At 39.2% G+C, this 22,109-nt stretch overlaps 1 protein-coding gene across 6 annotated transcripts in view; it reads left to right on the top strand.

Annotated features, from left to right (window-relative positions):
• Positions 1-22,109, top strand: part of LOC139734683 (homocysteine-responsive endoplasmic reticulum-resident ubiquitin-like domain member 2 protein) — a 136,394-nt gene that overhangs the window by 80,688 nt on the left and 33,597 nt on the right. The gene's annotated exons all lie outside the window — the stretch shown is intronic.

Here is a 22,109-nt window from a genome sequence, read left to right as displayed (position 1 = left end):
TTGCGGATTTAACAACTTCCTCAGTTCTTTGACCAAAGCTTATGAAATGTTGTTTTGACCAAAGCTTATGAAATGTTGTTTGGCGGGGGTATAACCAGTCGCTGTAGCGACATTTCTAGTTAGTGCTGTTTGAAGTGTGTTTATGTCAATCCAAGGGTGTCCAAGTGGGGCAAATTTTCACATTTTCATCTTCATTGTTACGAGGGGTAAAATTTGTCACCAAACTTGGCAGGTGTTGCCACTAGGATGGTAGAGTACAAATGGGCACTATGCCCCCATGGGCCTCCAGGGGACTTCGAACCCCAAAATTAGAAAATTTCAAGGAAATCTATTTTGAGGTGCTTTGAGTAAATACATGAATGAGAGCACCATTAAATTTGTTTATGGCAGATCCAGGGGTGGCCCCCTTAGGGCCTCTCCTAAATTAGGGGCCCATTTCCACACTGTCATCCTGTGCTGATATTTTCTTTTCAAATGTATGCTGTATGAGTCAAAAAAGGGTACAATACTGAATGAAATTAACTACAGTGCTAGTATTCAAAAGCATAGTACCTAGAGGTTTATTTTTTTCTTCCTGCCACCTTGTCATGGAGTGATGCATCCTCAAAGTGCAGCAGATGCAGTGAAACAGTGAAATGTCAGATGTTGTTTTTGAAATTTTACTTCATTGTTGTCTTGCTGCATGGCAGAAGCGAGACATTGGCATCACTTTTCTGTTGTCATTGGCTTTGTCAACAATTTGGTGTACTCTTTAAATTTCCACAGTTTTAAGCTATGACCGGTGAACTCACACCACAGCTACATAACCTAAAAATGTCAGTCAAGTGCGAATATGGGTGAAGTCTGACAAGGTCAAGGGCATAAGGCCAATGAACTTTCATTGTTAAGCACTGTACTCACAGTAATGCGTACTCTCATATCTCGACTTTTTATAGGTTTGAGGTATGACCACCGAACTCATGTTCGATTGATGATATCTTTTATTAGCCGGATTGACAGCAATTTTTTGTTTTGTATCATCAACAATTTGGGTTTACAATGTATAACGTGGTTATTCCACATGTATGGCACTACTAAACTGATAGAAAGAATACCGAATACATTTGAAAATCATACATTTTAGGTTGGAATATTTTTTTAGATTTTACAACATTAGGCATTTTATTGTGTAGGCCGTAGTGTATTTGTGAAATTGAAGTATGGAAAGAGAAGTAATGTTTTGAATTGGTTTGAGAGTTATTCATCAGATCATACACAATGTACAGTTGCAAAATCAGATTTGTGAAATGTGAAAACAGGAATTTTGGAGCTTGAATATTTGTTCCATGTTCATCGTGTCACTGCTGGCAACCAGGGACAGCCTGGAGGTAGTGTCGCTGCCCAGAAAGCAGTAGATGACAGGTTCGAGTCCCACTGGTTCCTTTTTTCAGACACGTTTGTAACAGATCAGCAATTGCGATAACAAATTTCATTTGCAGAGGGAGACAAATCAAAGAAACGCACACCTGAACCTTCCCCCCTCTGAATGATATCTTGCTTTCATTTAATATGCCTTGTCCGCCCGGGACTATTAGCAGTGTCTGAATTTCGGAGCTTGGGTGTTTGTTCCATGTTCATCGTGTCACTGCCGGCAACCAGGGACAGCCTGGTGGTAGTGTTGCTGCCCGGAAAGCACTAGATGACAGGTTTGAGTCCCACTGGTTGCTTTTTTACATATGCAAAATCATGATTGGGAATAGTTTTGTGATATTTTATAATTCTGACCTTTCAGAGTGATTTGTTTGATATGGAATCATACCTTGGTTTATCAATTGCAAATACACAAATGAAATGAAACATTAGTCCATTTTCTTTGTGTTCTATGAAAACTTAATGGTAAACATGTCAGTAACTGACGTTACGTAACTGATGTTACACATAGTTTTGCTATGGGGTTTACAGAAAACTAATTTATTTAACAGGTTATTATACTGCTGCTGTATACCATGGGGTAACAATCCCAGGCAATTACTTAGCAACAAATTCAAACAAAATCCAAAGACACAAATGGGGTGGGGCTCTTAGGGGGCAAGCAAGCCCCCCACCCCCCCCCCCACGCCATAAGACATTTGGGCAAAAATAATGGAAATGCACCAGAGGATATTTCTTGAAATTTGTCTTAGAATTGAATGCTTATTAGGAAGATTAAATGAGAACTTACCTGTTCGAAATTTGATCGTTATTTTATGAATAAGGCGAAGAGGAGAGACTAGGCACTACTGCGTATGAAAATATAGGAGATCCCGCGCGCGTGCACATGTTCAATTTTTAAAGTGACTAAGTGTCCACAGATATCAGAATCCAAGATAAGGTTGAGAGCTTACCATTATGCATTGAGTAAGGCGCCATTTTTAGGGTGGGAGAGGTGGGTGCGTAGTCTCTCCTCTTCGCCTTATAAAATAAAGATCAAATTTCGAACAGGCAAGTTCTCATTTAATCTTCCTATTTTGTTTCGTAAGTCTCGACATCGAGACTACGCATTACTGCGTATGAGAATACAGGAGATTTTAAAGCTCTGTGGGCACTTAGTCTACATGACAAGCCCGAATAGGCATAAGGGACTGTCTAGTAGTCAACATTCATATGTCATATACCAGGGAATACACACCTTTCACATTCACCTTTTCTCTAGTCCTGGATCCGCTGTTGGTCCAGTAGAGCTTTCACGAATTTCCCCGTGTCAAGAAGTGGCTTTCTGTAGAACTTTCTGAATGTTTTCTCAGAAGTCCATCCCGCTCTGGATAATATCTCGGCAACAGGGACATGCAGGCTTTCTGCAGCTGAGGCTGCGGCAGCTCTCGTAGAGTGTGACTTGTATCTGTGCGTGTCTATACCTGCATCGGTCAGTACTTGTTTCAGCCAGCGAGAGATTGTTTGTGATGATGCACGGTGATGTGGCTTTCTGAAAGTCAACAAGAGGAATTGTTCTGTGCCTCTAAACTTTTGCGTCCTGTTGAGGTACTCGGTAAGATAGTTCATTATACAAAGTCTCCTGTCTGGCAGGTAGACCTGCAAAATGAAGCTGTGTCCACAATGTCCGGGTCTGCTCTGCTTGATCACATGACCTAGATTGACTTCGATTGATGATTTTGTTCTTTTCATGTTATCAATCCGAATATGATGTAGCAATTGGACTCTTTGCGCAGAAATTAATGCAAGCAGCATAGTCACTTTCTTTGTTAGCTGCTGGAGGTTTAGTGCCTTGGCTGGAGAGAGTCTGCGCAAATGGTCCAAGACAGGTTTTACATTCCAAATAGATGAGTAACGCGGGACTGGAGGGCGCAGGTTGAAAACACCCCGCATAAACCTGGAAACCACTGGATGTGACCCTAAGTTGTCACTGCTACCTTTCAAAGTAATGAACGAGCTAAGAGCACTTCTTGCTGTATTAAGACTACTATAACTGGCTTTATCTACATAGAACATCTTACTTAAAAAGGCTAAAACTGTCTGAACACTTGGATACAAAAAGTCGAGATGCTTCTCCTCACAAAACGTAGTCCACTTCTTGATATATACATTGTACTGTGATTTGGTAGACTTTCTCCACGATGGTGCTATGATATTTACAGTTTCGCTGGGGAGTCCTTGCAGCTCATATGGTCTCCTCCAAGCCTGCAGCAAAGAAGAGAAAGATGTTTATTTAAGGGGTGTGGTTCCCCTGACACCGGTTGAGTAAGAAGTTTCTTTTGGTCTCTGATTATTAAAGGGTCCTCTAACAGCATCGTTTGTAATAGAGGAAACCATGCCTGGGTTGGCCAATCTGGTACGAGTAGTAGCCCTACTGCTTGGTCTGCACGAATCTTTTGCAGACAACGAGAAACAAGACAGAATGGAGGGAAAGCGTAAAAGTTCATTGTCTTCCAGTTTATGGTAAAGGCATCAACTGCACTAGCTTCTGGGTCTGGCTTCCATGAGACATAGTTCTCTACTTGTCTGTTCAGTCTGGAAGCGAACAGATCAATGTCTGGTTTCCCAAATCTATTTACAATGCTCCGAAATTTGTCTCTGCTTAACATCCATTCTGTTCTGTCTGAGAAATTACGGGACATCTGGTCTGCCTCAATGTTATCGGAACCGGGTAGATGTGCTGCAGTTACCCAAATATTTCTGTTGATGCACCATTCCCATATGGCAATAGCCATTTCATTGCAGTCTGGAGACTTGGTGCCTCCCATATTGTTGATGTAAGTCACAGCAGTCATGTTATCTACCCTACCGAGAACATGAACATTTTGTTGATTTGAGCAAAATGATTTCAGTACCATGCTCACCGCTAACATCTCCAGATAGTTGATTTTGTTCTTGCTCGCCAAATTTAATTCTGTATGGTTCCAACGACCCCCTGTTTTTGTGACTTGATCAGTAGTACCCCATCCTTTCCCACTTGCATCTGTGCACAGTTCCATCTCTGGTGCCTTCCTTTGAATGGGACTGTACTGGGAATTAATACTACGTATCCACCATTCTAATTCTGATATAGCACCCTCTGATAAGGTCATGGTTCTGTGAAAATGTCCTCTTTCTTTACGAAGGGACCAGATTTTGTCTCTTTCTAGTTCTCTGTAGTAGAGAGGCCCATATTGCACTGCAGGGAATGAAGCTACAAGTTTGCCTGTGACTTTGGCAACGAATCGAATTGTAGGACTTTCCATGTGCTTCAACTCTATACACATCTGTCTGATTTCAGTAGCTTTCTCTCTTGGCAATTCAACCTTCATGTTTGCCGTATCCAAATCGAACCCAAGAAAAGATAATTTCTGAGTTGGCACCAGAACAGATTTATGTGGGTGGATAAGGAACCCCAGGTCAGCCAGTAGTGCAGTTGTTGCTTTTACTGCCAAATGAACATCCTCCTTTGACTTGCCTAAGATCAGAGTGTCATCCAGATACCCAATCACTGTGTGCCCTTGTTCTCTGAGGGAAGCGAAAACTGGTTTTAGCAGTTTAGTAAATAGTCTAGGGGCTGAACTAAGTCCATTTGGGAGGGCTTTAAACTGCCACAATTGATCAAGCCACATAAACTTCAGAAATTTCCTGCAATTGGAGTGAATAGGTACTGAATAGTAAGCATCCTGGAGGTCGACTGAAGCTAAGTAACAGTTGGGTGAGATAAGAGGCAAGGCTGATTTCAAGCTATCCATTTTGAAATGTTGATAGACAACACACTCATTTAGATCTGACAGGTCCAAAATCAATTGAATTCCACCATTTTTCTTTGGCCTCGTGAAAATATTTGATATGAACTCCCCTTCTTCATGACCACATGTTTCTATAACATTCTTGGCTTGTAAGTTCAGGAGTTTCTCCTGTATTGCCATTGTGTCAGCTTCATTGTGCTTGTATTGATGGAGGGGTAAACTTCTAACTGGTGGAAATTTATCTGGCTCAAACTCAATCTCATAGCCTTGTACTGCATTGAGTATGTACGGGTCTGAAGTGATCTTGCCCCATATGTTATGAAATAACTTCAGTCGGTCTCCAACAGGTCCGATCAAATTATTTGTGGGCTTTACCTCCTTTGCTGTCTCTGCTGTCGGAGTTACTTCCTCCCTTGGCCTGCCCTCTGAGCAGGTAGCTGGCTCCCTCGGGAGGCAGTAGGGGTGTAAGTATGTGGCGGTTGAAATCGCTTCCGCCAAGCTGGTCGTGGGCCTAAAAAAGGCCTGTTTGGGTTGCCTGAAGTTGGTGATCTCATCCAACCTGCATCTCTGAACTGCCGGCGAGATGATTTGGCTGAAAGTCGGTAAGGATGGTACAGTGGACACGAGTGCTTTGCTGCTTTCATAACCCCGGCAGCAGACTTGTGCTGGTCCTGAAGCTCTCTGACTTTTTTCCCCAAGTCATCTCCAAAGAGGTACTTGGTCACGGGGTGAGTGGCCGTGCACAGGTGTGTGAACTTACTGTTCAGATCTGGTCTAATCAGTTCTTTTCGGAGTGCATTCAATTTGTAATTAGCGTTGCACAGGAGAGCAAGCGCATCTTGCTGGGCCTCAGTTATCTCTGGGTCGAGTGTGTGGAGAAACGCATTAACACTGCGAGTTAATGACCTTTGCACTTTCTGGATCCTAGCATCGCGAGTGCGAGTAGTTGTGCTGAGGTTGTCCCAGATTGTCTGGTTTACACGCGGCGAGTCGATCAACTGGCAGTTCGCCGGGCAAGGGTATTTGTGAGCTGTATCCTCGAGCGTTTTGTCTTCCAGGTTGTTGCTCATTAAATAAGTCACGGAGTTTGCTAGCTCTTCGTCGATAGCCTGCCCAGTCTCTGAAGGTACCGCGAATTTTGCTGCGAAGGCAGGCACCTTGCCCTGATCTGGGTCGTCGCCCTGCATACTACCGCGCTCGGTAGGCAGCAGATGTTCATCGCGTGACTCCGCGAGCCCGCTCGAATCACGATTGAATTCCCCACGTGTTATCACCGTTGGCAAATCATAGTCGTCTTGCGTGTAGTGCATCGATGCACCGGGCAGAGCATCAACGACTCGGGAGAGAAGATTTTCGAGTTTATTTAGCCTCCCGGTGAATTCTGCCAAATCCGAATTCGTACCGACAGTAGAAAAAGATCACGATCCAGCGTCTGATTCTGAGCAAGGTTTCACCCTGCTCGGTTTTTTCTTTCCCGCTACCACCTCCAGCCGCCGCTATGCGGTCACCCTGTGGTTTCGGACTTTTCTTAGTACTGTCCATTACGGCAGATGCAGCTCCACTGCAACTGCTGGCATCCCGCTGCGCAGGAGCCATCTTGGATTGGAAACGCAAGGCAGCAAGCGGTGAATTAGAGGGTGGAGATTGCTTCTCCATAGTTCTTGTATTTTCCGTAACGATTCTTAGGCAATCCGGAAACAGAAATCTCGGAGAAACGGCAAAAAGGGGTAGAAAATCCCGATCACGCTGGAGCAAGATCGTAACTGCTCCTTTCCAGAACACGGCTGCGCACGAATTGAACGCGTGCACGCACGTGGGATCTCCTATATTCTCATACGCAGTAGTGCATAGTCTTGATGTCGAGACTTACGAAATAAAATAAGCAGTTATGATTACACAGAGCCATTTAGATTCAACAGTTCCAAGTTTATAGATATATTGACATAACTAAGGGGTTTTTGTTGTTGTTGTTTTTTTTTACATGAACAGGAAAGTGTCTGTTTAGAGCGCCCAACCCATAATACCCTGCAGTACTACACAAAACGCACATATTTTTGTGTGAAAAAAAAAAAAAATCTTTCAGGTCATGGGGCAAAAACACATACAAATATCGACTCATAAATACAATTAAGCTCGCATAAGTCGATCTTCTCAGGAATGAGCAAAACACATCGACTTAGGCAATTTTCGACTTGTGCGTAAGTCGAAAAAAATTGACTTACAGTTACACCACACATCGATGTATTATGTACATGTATGTTGTCTACTCCGGAGCCGAGAGCTGGAGCGGTGTGCCGCAGCACGGGTCGCCTGGCAGGACCGCGGCTAACTTTGCATGGACAGTGCATTAATATTGGCACAGGTCCGATTACTTTGGCACAGGTCGGATTACTTTACACCCTTGTTAAACCTTGGGGAAGTGAATATGAACGATATTTGAGCAGTGATTGATTCCAGTTTACCATACCGTGGCTTGAAATGCATGTAGAGGTGTAATTCTGATTTACCCGTGCCCGTAACTTTCCCCCTACTTTCCGCTTTGAAAACTCAGCAGCTTCATCCATACCCAGGGCTCGTACTCGTCAGGGAATTTCTGGAAAGTCAGGGAATTTAAAAATACTTTTTCCAGAAGCAAAAAGTCAGGGAAAGTCAGGGAATCCATCTATTTCTTCTGGAAAGTCAGAGAAAATCATTTTTTCCAAGGTATTTGTTAAAATGGTATTTGATTTCTCTTATCAACAAAGGAAAAACAGTTTGTCAAATTTGTGGTTTCTTGTATTAAGACCGTTTTGGTAATAAACTTCACACAGATACTGTGTCTATTGCGTCCTTCATGTGCAGTGCACGTGTACTTGTATGTATGACTATCGACTTGCAGTGGTGTAAGGTGCCGTGGTGCCTTTGTGTACACATACATTTATGTGTGACATGAGCGCTGCTGGTGATGTGATTGGCATTAATTGCATGCATGATCGAAGCGTCAGTCATCTAATAACACGAATGTATGATTACTTTTGGATCGAGATAGTGCTTTGATTTTGATATAAAATTTGCATTAAAGCATTTTACCACAGAATATTGACAACACAGTCATTTCAGTGTATATAATTTTGCATCATATGCCACTCATGTGTTCTTATTAAAGAAACTCTCAAAAAATTGTGTCTACTTAGCTTACTCGACGGACGATATCGCTACCTCGTGGTTGCTTATTTCCAAAGGCGCAATTATCAGTATCGCAAGTCTGCATTTAGGCTGGGCATGCGAGCTCTAGCTAGCTTGCACTACTTTGTTGCAGTGCGACCGGCCTATTTCATGGTTGTTTTCCGCAAGTCTACCTTTTTTGCGAGATACGCGTGCATGATATTAGGTCAGACCAGAGCGCAACGAAAAAAAAAGAAAATAGCACATTCAAGAACTTTTCATGTAGCAACACTTGTGACCAAAAATGGAAAATTGAAATGCGTGTGCAACTCATCATATACTTTCCAATTTTAGTTCCGACTTCCAGTTCTTTTGCTGGTTAGCTGAGCGTGGATGATTAAAGCCGAAATAATTAATGAATTCATCGCGATCCCGCCGGGTGACAGTAGCGTAAAAATAGTTGAATAATGCATGTTAACCTACTTAATCGGTGTTCAGTAAAAGAAACAAACGCATTTATTAGTTGTAGTAGAACTGAATTTGTTCATTATCATTAAGCAAATGATGATTTAAATATGAGTGTGTATGATTAAAGCCGAAATAATTAAATCATCGCGATCCCGCCGGGTGACAGTAGCATAAAAAGAGTTGAATAATGCATGTTGAACCTACTTAATCGGTGTTAAGAAAAAGAAACAAACACATTTATTAGTTTTAGTAGAACTGGATTTGTTCATTATCGTTTAGCAAATGATAATATAAATATGAGAGTGTATGTTTAAAGCACATTACTAGTGAAATCATCGCGTTAAAATAGTTGAAAAACGCATGTTAACCTACTTAATCAGTGTTCAGAAAAAGAAACAAACGCATTTATTAGTTTTAGTAGAACTGGATTTGTTCATTATCATTTAGCAAATGATGATTTGAATTGATTTGAATATGAGTGTGTATGATTACATCCGAAACTAGAGATTGTAATTTGTCATCACTGACAAATTAAGGTGATCCGATTTTTTTTTAATCAATGATTCAAGTCCTGATCGAAATAGGCATGACCATGACAGGTTTCATCTGTGTTCAGAGACATTGGCCGTGTGATGTTTGGATTCTCATTTAGAAAAGGTCGTCATATCTGCCACCTTTGGTACCAAATCTGTATACACTATAACGAAGATACAGCAACAAGTACATATGACCTTTGACCCCACTTTGCACAACCTAGATGGCATCTGAGCAAAAAATGGTTATTTTGTGAAATGATTCTTGTAACATGATCTTTGCGTGTGCAAAATATGGGAAAGATAAGACATGTATTCACCAAGATACAGGATGAAACATATGTGACCTTTGACCCTAATTTACATACCCAAGATATTGTCCGATCAAGTAGTTGTTATTTTATGAAATAATGTACGTGACATGAGCTAAACATGTGCAAAATATGGGGGTGATAGGGGCTGTTTTTCTTGAGTTATTGCAAAGAAAGTTGCAGAAACATAGAAATATCTCAATACATCGAAGATAAGCTTAATTTCAACCAAGTATTTTAACATGATCCCGACATCATATGAAAAAACAAAGGGCACGTAACGATAGCGCAAAGTCTAAGTTACAACATATTAAAATCTGATAAAAATTCACCGAAGGGTAATTGAGCTAGTGCTCGATAAAGACAATCATGTCAATTTTCACATCTAGAAAAATTCCCTCCCATAGAGATAACACGTCATAACGAAGAAACAGAAAGAAGTACATATGACCTTTTGACCCCACTTTGCACAGACAAGATGACATCTGAGCAAAGAGTGGTTATTTTGTGAAATGATTCTTGTAACATGATCTTTGCGTGTGCAAAATATGGGAGAGATAGGACATGTATTCACTTAGATACAGGATGAACCATTTATGACCTTTGACCCTAATTTACATACCGAAGATTGTGTCCGATCAAGTAATTGTTATTTTATGAAATGATGTACGTAACATGAACTAAACATGTGCGAAATATTGGGTAGATAGGACTTGTTTTTCTTGAGTTATTGCAAAGAAAGTTGCAAAAGGAAATTAATATGAAAATACATCGAAGATAAGCTTTAATTTCAACCAAGCTTTTGGACGTGATTCCGACATCGTATGAAAAAATGAAGGGCACATTTACGATAGCCCAAAGTCTCAGCTACATCATATCGAAATCTGGGAGAAATTCACCGAAGCATAAGTGAGCTAGTGCTCGAAAAAGATAGTCATGTCAATTTTCACTTCCAGAAAAACTGCTCTCCCATAGAGATAACACGTAAACTGGTCAAATTTTACAAGGATGCTTTCAATCCATTTTTACGAGGTGATGACGTCATCCAATCAAATTTTTGTAATTATAAATATGAAAGTACATTTAATAAGCTACAACATACTGAAAACTGGGTGAAAATTGGCAAAGGATAAGCGAGATACGCTCGAGTGAACTTGAAATTTGATGACGTCATTTTGAAAATTTACTTTTTTTACTTTATTAAGAAATTTGATATCTTTTTATCATTTTTTCAGTATCGCCAACCCATGAAATGATATGTACAACTCATCAGCTTTCAAAATATGTAAAGAAAATGGGAGGTCACCGTCCATCCTGACGAGTAAAATCGGATTTAAAATTGGCGGTTTTTTGGCATTGTTGCATTGTATATCGCCATTGACGCGCGCGCGGAATTTCAACTTTGACGGGCCCGTATGACGTCATATTGAGTCGGATTGACTTGAAACTTGGAAGAAATATTCCTTGACATTTCAGGCATATGATAAATGTGAAAAAACGGGAAATTTCTATTCCATATGACCTGTGCGTGCGTATATGTGCGCGCGCGTACGCGTCCGTCCAATTTTTTCAATTTTTCAAAAAATGCTCTAAATGGTCTGAAACGTGTGCAAAAAGATTTTGAGCTCGATTGGAGCATACAAATATTTCAACGCGCGCGTACGCGCACGTTTTAATAATAAATATTAATTTTGATAATATGAGTAAAATGTGCTTGACTTGAAATATATGTGACGTAAATTTCATTGAAAATGTCCATTCCATTAATGAGATATGAATGAAAATGTGTTTTCATATAATGACGTCATAGTGACGTCACGGTCGACTGATCACTATGATTTTACTTGCGCTGTCGTCTTTGCGACATGATACATATATGGTGTAAGTTTGACATTGAGAGGCAATGCACTTTCTGAGCTAACCTCTGCACAACTTTTGAGGAGAAATAAAGAAAGAAACAAAGAAAGAAGAAAGATTCAGTACAGATACAGAAGGTGATCCGAGAGGATACTCGGATCACCTAATAATTAATTAAATCATCACGATCCCGCCGGGTGACAGTAGTGTAAGAATAGTTGAATAATGCATGTTGAACCTACTTAATTGGTGTTAAGAAAAAGAAACAAATGCATTTATTAGTTTTAGTAAAACTGGATTGTTCATTATCATTTAGCAAATGATAATCTAAATATGAGTGTGAATGTTTAAAGCAGAAATAACTAGTGAAATCATCGCGATCCCGCCAGGTGACAGTAGCGTAGAAAGAGTTGAATAATGCATGTGGAACCTACTTAATCGGTGTTCAGAAAAAGAAACAAACACATTTATTAGTTTTTATGCCTCCGCCACGAAGTGGTGCCGGAGGCATTATGTTTTCGGGTTGTCCGTCCGTCCGTCCTTCCGTCCGTCCTTCCGTCCGTCCGTAATAAATTTTGTGGACAGGGTAACTATCAAAACCTTTTAAGGTATCCTAATGAAACTTGGCATGTATGTGTATTAGGGGGTGAAGTTGTGCCTATCAACTTTTGGGTGCACATGGTCAAGGCCAAAGGTCAAAAGGTCATGGTCAAATACGTAAAATTTCACTATTTCCTCCATATCTATGCAATGCCTCAAGATATTTTCTTGAAACTTAGTGTATACATGTATTACCCAATTAAGATTCTCTGGTGAAAGTTTTGGGTCATGAGGTCAAAGGTCAAAAGGTCAAGTTAAAATATTAAAACTTTGCTTTTTTCTCTATACCTTGGAAATTGTTCAAGGTATCTTCATGGAACATAGGATATATACATGTACTGACTGGCAGTTATTATCTGGAGAATCTAGGGTTCATAAGGTCAAAGGTCAGGGGTCAAAGGTCAAGTGCAACACTTCAAATTTTTACTATTTCCCTCATGTATGTATTTATGTAATGCCAGCAATTTTTTTTTTTTTTTTTTTTTTTTTTGCACTTGGTGTATGCATGTTTAACCTAGATTATGTGGAAATTTTCTTTTTCTCTCTCTTTTTTTTTTTTTTTTTGGGGGGGGGGATTTGCCTCAAAGGTCAAAAGGTCAAAGATCAAGGGAAAGTGCTGAACTAACTTTTTCCTCCATATCTCAGAAGTTGCTCAAGTTATCTTGAAACTTACTACATATTTATGCATGTTCTGCCTGACAGTGATTATCCTATGAATTTTAGGGTTAAAGGCCAAAAGAAAATGGTAACAGTGTACTTTTCAATACAGAAGTTACACTTTTTCTCCATACCTTGAAAATTACAGTGTTCATACACTTATGAATGGGTCAAAGTCAAGTTAAAATCCTTGAATCCCCAAATACATGCTCTCATATTCATCTAATTAAACCTAGGTAAAGGAAGGTGAACATTCAACACATTTGTGACAAACATGTAATTTCAATATTTTGCCAATATTGTGAAAATGTAATTATACATTGTCCACATGTACTATAGACCTATTAGGAGAATCATGCATTATGGCGGAGGCATAGCAGTCGCCTTAGCGACATTTCTAGTAGTAGAACTGGATTTGTTCATTATCATTTAGCAAATGATAATTTGAATATATGAGTGTATGATTAAAGCTGAAATAATTAATGAAATCATCGCAATTCCACCGTGTGACAGTAGCGTAAAAATAGTTGAAAAACACATGTTAACCTACTTAACCCATACCATACTGAATTCTTAAATCTCCATTGACTTAATTCACAGCTAACCAGGTTCCCGTAGGGAACGGGTTAATCAGTGTTCAGAAAAAGAAACAAACGCATTTATTAGTTTTAGTAGAACTGGATTTGTTCTTTATCATTTAGCAAATGATAATTTGAAAATGGGTGTGCATGATTGAAGCCGAAAGTAAAATTACAAATTAAAACTAACAGAGCACATCATGGTGCGTGGATGCATCCAAACTTCCGCCTTTTTACATTTTTATTTTGGATATTCTATAATGAAAACTCCCACCTCTCCGTTCGGACGTTTCTTTTTTATTTTCCTTACCATGGATACGTCACATTTCCCCCGCTTATTTTGTTCAATGGGTTTTCTTCCACAAATTTAATGATTTCATACTTCTCTTCATATGACTTCGTTGTTAATTTTCTCTTTGGAGCCATGATGAACGCATGTGTACTGTACGAACGCCTTACTGCGAGTGGAGCAAGCACATGGAGCAAGTGAGAAAAGTGTTCCTTCAGCGAGGCTGCGTGCGAAAACAAAAGACCCAAAATATTCGTGCGACTAGAGAATGGTTGCATAATCTCTCAACTTTCCCACACCACATTCCATCTAAAGTTAGCAAGAGTCGAAAGAGGAGAGAGGGGGAAAGATAGGGAGAGAAGCGTCGTGAAGTCTGGGTCTTATGTAAACAAAAACTGGCGTCTCATGATTTTGACAGTGATTTGTTACACGATAAAATTTTATTCGACTTAGGCACAGTGAATTCAATGGTTTTTCCGTGAAAGTGTTCTTGGAATTTCTTCGACTTAGGCGAGTATTCGACTTACAAAATTCGACTTGTGTGTGAATTAATACACGTAAGTCAATGGGGAAAAATCTGGACTTTTTAAAATCGTCGACTTGCGCGATTATTCGACATATGTGACGTCGACTTAGGCGAGTTTAACTGTATGTATGAAATCTACTGATTTATTTTTTCTTTTCTTTATTTTACTCCTTCTCCTTCAGGGTATTGTTAGGACCACAAATTATTTTTTTTTAAAAATGATCGCCACCATCAATTGATTTAAATGAAGTGATGCACTTTTAATATTTTTCTGTGAAGAAGAAACATTATGCTTTTTTTGTCAAAAGAGCATTATTGGTTTACTTCTTGCTTGAAGTAATATAACTGTTTTTCTTTTCCTTTTCACTGGTATATCAAGGCTTGCAAATACATCCCAGATACCAAGATATAGGACTTTGCACCGAAAGAATTCTAAGATCAATATAAACGAATCTTCCTATTCATAATCATCATGTATTGCAAAATGTCCCTGCATGAATGAAATAAAGTAATCAACAATGAACAATTTTTTTTACCCTAGAATTACCTCTCACTTTGAGCAACATTAGTGTTAAGTTTCAAACAGTAATGACAGTACATGCCTTATGTACCATAATACAAGATGCGCCATATTAACTAAACCAGACATTTAAGTGCAAGCAAAGAAATATATTTGTGCATTTGCCTTGAGGTGGAAACTTCACTAAGCTTCGAGAAAAAAAAGAAAAATGCTAGCAAAAGCAATCATTAGTAAGCATTATAAAACTGTTGGTATAGCTGTACACAAGCTTTTTTATAGAAAAGATGGTTACCATGCTTGCAACCACATCATTGATTAGGCCTACAAACTCTGGTAGCTTTATTTTTCCGTGGGACTGAATGAACTATATAGTAATTTGAGTGCATATATTGCATGTGGTAAACCCGAAACTTCTAGATGATTTAGCCTTAAATATGTGCTGAATCAAAAATCAAAAGCTCAAGCCCCCCCCCCCCAAAAAAAAAGAAGATAATTATGATAAATAAATAAATGAATTTAAAAAAATAAATAAAATGAAAAAAAAATGTAACCATGAACATACTATGGTGATGACATCATTCCCTATCAAAGGGACTGCTGCTCTTTGTTGATAACCTTTGACTTCCCAGATGTATTGAAATGGCCTAAAGTCAAAAAATTTGCCTCGGTTATAATTACTGTCATGGTAACTGACATTACATACTGGTGTATGACGGTTCGGTAAACTGATGTTACACATTTTGGAGTGTTCATTTTGACTCTCCAGTATGGCAAGTATCCTTATTTCTGGTATTAAAGTGAAAACTAAGTTTCGGTAAGTGCTTGAGAACCCGTCTAGCACCATTTCATTTTTTCTTGCAATATATCGAAAGAGTCCACTAAGAAACTTACCTGGCTGACGCGGTTTGCCGGAATGATGAGTTGGTTTAGAGTATTTTGAGAAAAATAATAATAGTAGGAAAACCGACTTTTATTCCAGAAGGCTCCAGACTAACTCGGTCTCGGGGAAATTCGACCCTACTTCAGACAATTCACACGCAGTTCGTGATCGCCACATTCTACTGGCCACTGCATAATACCAAATGAGGCCTAACTGAATGGACAGGAAAGTGCGTGCTAACGTAATCCTGTACAAAACAAAACAAAAATGATAGTGCGCGGTCCTCAGTTGCTGAAACACGTGGTCTTTGGAGTTTTTGTTGTTGTTTATCAAGCGCCTTTGATTGTTTTAGAGGTGCTTGATAGGCGCACACTAATTTTGCATGCGCGCAAAAGAGGTTTTTGATGCGCGCGTTGTAACAACTCGGACCATTACTGCGAGTAGCCAGAACACGAGGCGCTAGTTTATACAGGCCGCTCCCATAGGACAACACTTTACAATCAGAGGGACAACCATTACAACTCATCCCGCTGTCAAAGCGAAGCCGAGTTATCCCCGAGTCCAAGTTTAGCCTGACCCCGTTCGGGTAAGTACTGAGACTTAACCTTTTTGGTTAATATTTCGCATTTTCGTCGTTACCCATCGAATACCTTGGGGCATACGTTCACATTTGGGGGGGGGGAACTTTGTTTGGGCTTTAAAAGGAAGGGGCGGGTGTAATTCGTAACGCTATCAATTGAAAGAGGGTGACCATCTACATAATTATGAAATAATCATCAAATATGTATTTCTACATACTTCTGGGGGGGGCAAGTGTGTCAGGGAGCGACATTGTTATCAAGTAGAAAAATTCAATTGTGTTCTTCATGCCCCCGCTCTCCCCCCCCCCCAAAAAAAAAAAATAGAAGAATTAGTATTCTTCATCCCCCCCCCCCCCAAAAAAAAAGAGACAAAAAACACAAATGAATTCAAAAGAGGACAATAAGCATGTATGGATTAATTTTAGAGCATTGATAATGCCATCGTGCTATTTTTAATAGGCTTTCCCAGTTTTTAGCTAGAAAATGGACAAGATATAAATTTTACCTCTTCTCTTTCCCGATTCACTAGTTACTTATTCTATTTTAGATATTCTACCCTCCTGCTTTGACGTTTTGCAATAAGATCTGTTTGTAATTTTCTCTGTAACTATGATGTAATTCTACTGCTTAAAGCATTTTATGTCGCAGGGATTCACCTCAATTTTGTGGCTTGTGTTATTCTCCTCCGAACAGTACATTTTATCGCGAAATACAATAGCTGTTTTCATGGATGCATCTGGGGTTTTTTTCCGAATCCCTAACGCTACCTTAATAGACGACTACGTTATTTTTTATTTTTTATTAATACTAAATCAACACCCTCACAGGTTTATTGTAGAAAGATCTGTTACACACTTTTACTGTACTTTGTTCATTTTTTTTTTCACAAACACACGCCCATGCAAACACAATTAAAGATCCTGATCATTTCAGGGGGGGGGGGGAGGAGGGGGGCAACTGATGGGATAACACCCTGCCGGAGATGGCAACTCTTCTTTTCCATCTCTCATATCTTCCTATGCTATTATCAGGACACCCTATACAATTTATTGGTATATAGGTGGCGCTGTTCATCCTGTCGGTCTCGTGGGCCTTCTTTGCTTAGGGTCGGTCTCGTGAACCTCTTTAGCGTAATGTCGGTCTCGTGAGCCTTGTATGCATATCGTCAGTCTCGTGGACCTTTAAAGTGTAGAGTCGGTCTCGTGGGCTTTGTTTGCTTACTGTCGGTCTCATGAGCCTTTTGTGCGTAGTGTCGGTCTCGTGAGCCGTATAACTTCTGGGCTTATATTACTTGATGTCGAACTTGTGAGCTGTATGACTCGTGGGCTGTATAACTTGTGGGCTGTATGACTCGTGGGTGTCGGTCTCGTGACGTGCACCCCTAGTAAAGTGGATATACAGAGAGTAAGTTATGTGACAATACACTCTTTTTACCACTGAGTTATAGGCATACTTTGGCAGCCATTTTGAAAAACAAAATGGCCACTTTTATTGAAAAACATAATGATTCTTAAAACTTCAACTCAAGTATTGTCTGAAAATGTATGGTGTTTGAAACATTTTGAATTTTTGGCACCTGTGTCCTATATACCGTGGACTTGCCCAGTTGCAATCTTAACCTGTTGAGGACAAGTCCCCAGTATACTTGGGCAAACATCTATGGGAAATGCATGTAGCAAAATCAAACCGTCCTGAATGGGTTAACAAATTTCATTTGTAGAGGGAGACAAATTAAAGAAACTCACACCAAAAGCCATATTGTCAGGAATATCATTTTTTTTTTTGGGGGGGGGGGGTTGCAAATATGCATTTGCCTGATGCTAAGCTTTGTACCAATCAATATGAAATATGCTTGTCGCTTTTTTTTTTAAAGAAATTTTGCCAAAGTCACCTTTGCGCATGTTTTTATTCCTTTTGTGATCGCTGACTTTGCACAAGTAACGTGATGACGCATCACATTTATGAATAGCTATCACTTATCCAAAAGAAACAACGTGAAATATCTTGTCAAATTCATGAAATTCCTCTGTCGAGTTCGTATGCCCATGATTTTTTTTTCATGGTTACTACTATATAAACACTGATCAATTCAGTGCTTATTTATGTCAATGTAGGGCAATTTGTCAATCAGTTGCTATCAAATATCTATTGTCTTTACAGTGCACTCCTGTTAGAACAAACACGGTCATAATGAAATTTCAGTATAACAAAGTAAAACTTCTGGTCCCAAAATTATTACCATTAAAGTCTATGGTACGAAATTCGCTTATAGCAAATTTTTTGTTATAATGAAATCTCTTCTGAGGGCCATTGACAAAGAAAAACATACTTAGGAAATGTGCTTCATTATGACAAAATGCTGACAGACTACAAAAATACATAGTGGAACAAGCATGTACTGAGCATCTTTGCGCAGGCTAGCACTTCGCATCACTCTGCATTCACTCCGTGTGTCACACACCATTTCTGAGGAGAACTTGTGTTATTAATCATAGTCTCTGGAATGCATAAAGGTTTGTTTTTCCGACAGTTTCTTGTTATGAAATACACAGATTTGGATATATATGTCCAGATGTCCGTCGTTTTTTTTTTTTTTTGTCTCGCCCACCGGAGGTGAAGGCGAGACTAAGGGATCCAAATGGCGTCCGTCCGTCGTCCGTCCGTCGTCCGTCACAAATGTTAAAGTTTACCTGCAAGACTCTCTTATGATGCATAACTTGACAACTGTTACAGCAATGGCAGCCACACTTGTGTGATAGAAGCACTAGGGGTATCTTCATGTTATGGTGTTGTCAGAGGTCATGTGATGATGTCAAAGGTCATTTGAGGTCATGAAAGAGTATGTGCAAGACTCTCTTTTCTATGTTAAAGTTTACCTGCAAGACTCTCTTTTGACAAATAACTTCACATAAGTTGCTTGGATTACAACCTAACTTGGGTCATAGATGCACTGGGGGTACCTTCATGTTATGGTGCCGTTGGAGGTCACAGGATAGGGTCAAAGGTCATTTGAGGTCATACGTTAAAGTTTACTTGCAAGACTCTCATATCACATGTAACTCGACACATGTTGCTACAATGGCAATCAAACTTGGGTGATGGATGCACTTGGGGTACCTTCATGTAATGGTGCCGTAAGAGGTCACATGATAAGGTCAAAGGTCAATTGAGGTCATACGTTAAAGTTTACTTGCAAGACTCTTATCACACGTAACTCATCACATGTTGCTACACTGGCAATCAAACTTTGGTGATGGTAGATGTCTCTTGGGAAGTTGAAGGTAACCACAAGGTCAAAGGTTACAGACAGGGGTCAACAAACTTTTAGGGCCCAATGTTAAGTTTTTAGGAGGCATTTCGTTTATGGCTCATAACTTTTGATCCCTTTGTCCGTTTGTGACCAAACTTGGATGGAAGATGTCCCTTGGGGAGGTAAAGGTCGTCACAAGGTCAAAGGTCACAGACAGGGGTCAACAAACTTTTAGGGCCCAATGTTATGTTTTTAGGGCGCGTTTTGATTGTGGCTCATAACTTTTGATCCCTATGTCCGTTTGTGACCAAACTTGGACGGCAGATGTCCCTTGGGGAGTTAAAGGTCATCACAAGGTTAAAGGTCACAGAAAGGGGTCAACAAATTTTTAGGGCCCACTGTTAAGTTTTTATGGCGCGTTTCGATTATGGCTCATTACTTTTGATCCCTTTGTCCATTTGTGACCAAACTTGGATGGTAAATGTCCCTTAGGGTGTTGAAGGTCACCAAAAGGTCAAAGGTCATAAGCAGGTCAATTAACTTCTGGGAGTTATAAAAGATATTAATTCCTTGTACGCGAATGGGCGAGACACAATTTGGCGATTGCCTTGTTTGGAAATGAATTAGCGTACATTATTACAAACATTGTGGCGTTATTTCAAAGGTTCACTATATGTATTCAAGGTTCGTTAATCCAACAATAAAATAGTTTTCTAATAAATTTTGAAGATTGGCTGATACCGAAAATGGTAGGAATCTCTGTTACCGTATTCCAAACGTTTGTTGATCGGAAAATGAAAAAAGCACATTAATCCAAAAGTGAAAAAAGGTGGGTCCACTAACAAACTTCTGCAATTACAAACCTTACAATCGTCTTTAGATGAACAAACCTTCGAAATAATGAACCTTTCTAATTTTTGAGTGAACAAACCAGCAGAATAACAGCCTTATTTTATGTTGAGATTAACAAACCTTGGGAATAGTGAACCTTTCTCATTTTTGAATAAAACTTTGCGGAATAATGAAGCTTATATTCATTCTCGGAAGAACAAACCTTCTGAAAATGAACCTTAAATCTCTCCTGGAATTATGAATTTTCGCAATAATGATCCTCGGAAGAACGAAGCTTCAGAATAATGGACCTCATTTAATTCTTAGATTAATAAACTATCAGAATAACGAATCCTGGAATGGTGAACCTTCAGAATAAGGCGCCTTCAGAGTATCGAACCTTAGTAATAACAATCCTTAGTAATAACAAACTGTAACCGCATCCTAAACCATCATTTTCTAAATATGTGTTTTGAAACCAGGCATGACAGTTTAAACAAAGTATTGTATGCTCTCTCTTAAATGTAACATTTAAACAAAATTAATAAGATAGCATCCCATTTGAAATGGCTTTGAAGTGTGTGATGAATATTCAATATACAGGTATACGCATGGTTTGTGTGTTTTTATCACATTCGGTGTTTGTTCAGTTATAGCGAAATTTCATTATAACCAAAGAAAACTGCCAGTCCCAAGGATTTTTATAACAGAAGTGCACTGTATATTGAAATTCAGTCATCATTTTTGTAATCTGCTTAATGTAAACTTTAAAATGGTATGTAATTCATATAAGTGTAATGCTTAGAAATATTAAGAAATATTGATTAGAAACTGATAGGTGCTATGGACTAGTGTGTCTATAAACCTTTGGATGTGACTACGGCACAATGTGTATATGGGTGAGAATTTTGAACGATGTACAATTGCCAATTTTTGCACCTTATGGCACTCTTTCCCTTAGAACACACTAGAATGATCTAAGAAACCAGTTTCTTTCATGTGATCTCAAAGCCTGATAAATTTCCTTTCAGGAAATGTATGGGTTGGTATACTTTTGATATTTTGCATTTGACAAGTACTTAAGCGTAAAAATACGGTAAAAACACTATTTTCACAATGATTTTTGTTTTTTAAACCAATAATGTACCCTTTTAAGGTACATGGCATCTATTATCTGACCATGTTCTGGATCTGCCTATGACGTAATCTAAACTACCATGAAGTTGATTTTTAAAGAAATTATCATTTGTGCTAAATTATGCTAATTTATGCATAATGATGCATGAAATCAGACAATTTGGTATAAATCACTAAATAAAGCTCAAAACGAGCACATTTTTTTGTGTAAATATTCTTTTTAGTGTCCTAGTGAAAAATTTCTTAAATATTTTATTGTTTTTTTAATTATGTATATCCTTGTTTTTTCAACTTTATGTTTTTCATTGTTTTTTTATGCGATTTGCCGTGACATTGTTCTGAACAAGAAAATATGTTATTAATTGATTTTAATCAATAAAACACCAAAATAAACATGCTTTTATGAAATTTGCCTGTAAGCACAGATTGCATTGAAATTGTACACGAATTCATGTTTTTGAGCGATTTTTGGTCTGACATGCACTTACATATTTCTGTGCAACTTCGGAACGGCGCGCCCGGGCATCACAAATTTGGTGTCAAAAGATGCAAGAGACTCGAAAGAAAAAAGTCATGAAACGTCGCGGCGATAGCTTTTCGCAATAGCGATACATCGCGCGGAATGTCGAGGGGGGGTTCTCGGAGGCCTCCGCCCCCCCCCCCGGCCTAGTTAGGGTTAAGTGAGTGCCAGAATCCAAACAATAGTGAGAGGAAGTGAGGCAAGGCACTGTGAAATGTTTGGTCAAGAGTTTAGAGGCTTTAAAGAG

The sequence above is a fragment of the Diadema antillarum genome, unplaced genomic scaffold (genome assembly GCF_040938485.1).
Source record: "Diadema antillarum isolate AM-2024a unplaced genomic scaffold, OU_Dant_1.0 seq00000539_RagTag, whole genome shotgun sequence".
In the NCBI taxonomy this organism is placed as follows: domain Eukaryota; kingdom Metazoa; phylum Echinodermata; class Echinoidea; order Diadematoida; family Diadematidae; genus Diadema; species Diadema antillarum.
This window is presented reverse-complemented; position numbering and strand designations above follow the sequence as displayed.